The sequence below is a fragment of the Octodon degus genome, unplaced genomic scaffold (genome assembly GCF_000260255.1).
Source record: "Octodon degus isolate 3935 unplaced genomic scaffold, OctDeg1.0 scaffold00460, whole genome shotgun sequence".
NCBI lineage: Eukaryota > Metazoa > Chordata > Mammalia > Rodentia > Octodontidae > Octodon > Octodon degus.
Window position 1 is genome coordinate 134,080 of NW_004525036.1, and position 1,287 is coordinate 135,366.

Below are 1,287 nucleotides of genomic sequence, written 5' to 3' on the forward strand. Positions count from 1 at the left end.
GTGAGGTTGCTGGCATGTACAGGGGAAGGGATGTGGTGCAGCATTACAGAGTCTAACCTGCTCTGCCTGGAGTTCTTGCCGGGAACTCAAGTTTCACTAACAGTCATTTCAGGAGCAAAATGAAACCCTTTCAGCTAAGGGATGCAGGATGATCCCACCATACAATCCACTTCAGCCCCTCTTCCCACAGCTCCCTCTAAAGGTAGCTGTGGGGATCAGGAGCAGGGACATTTTATGGTGAAAATTTTTCCCATAGGTTCCAGGAAGGGTAGAGCCACAGGTACATCGGTCCTACAGTGGGCAACAGAGGGCAAGAGAGGATCTGGGTCTTGGTTCTGAGGCCAGACCAATCTTGTGCTGCATCTTGTCCTTGGAAATAGACGATGCCTGACCTGGGACAGGCCCTTCTTTTTCTGGCAAAGGCCAGGATGGGCACAGGCACTCTCAGAGCAGCCTTATGGGAACTTCAGTGACCTCATTCCTGGGCCTTAGTCCTCCTCATGTTCTAGAGCCCTGAGAAAGACAGAAGATACAGCTCAGTGTAGGGCCCTGGGAAAGGAGTGGTCAATGATGCTCCGGAGGGCCATGGCCACATGTGCAGCAAGCATGCAATGGCCCTGCTCTCTGGTCCCCTACCTTAGCTCATCTCACATCTATCTCACCTCCAGGCTGCTGTCCTGGGTGCAGCGAGCACAAAGTGCCTGTAGGAAGGAATGTACGATCGGGCACTGGGGACTGAGCGCAGAACATGGAAGTGCTGGAAAACCTGCAGCCAGGGAAGCAGGCACAGGGCACGAGGATACTGAGTCATCCAGGGAACAAGTTTGGCTGACATCCACCATCACAGAAAGGAAAAGAGTGGTTCACCCTGGCCCCACCTCAGAGCCCAGCTGCTCAGATCAAACATACTTGGAGAAACCACCTTTTACTCCCACATCAAAGGCCAGAAGCAAGACAGGGCAAGACAAACAGCAGGGACTGATTCAGTACATTTGATAAGTTCCTCCTTGCCCACCTCAAACTCAGGAGGAGGAAATAAGCTCAGACAATGGAAGGTGATCTGAAATTTGATGGCCTTTCTATAGCTAATGTGTACAGACCCAGGATGGTTCCTGAGTTTGGGTGACTGAGAAATGCCAAGAGGCAGCCCTGAGGTCACCCAGCATGGCTTCCCTGAGTCCCTGGCCTCGTTTACTCCAGAGATCACAGGGGGAAATGCCATTACACAAAGTGTATAGACACAGCGCTGGAAGTGGCCCATGCAAATGACTGAGGAGCACGTGTTCA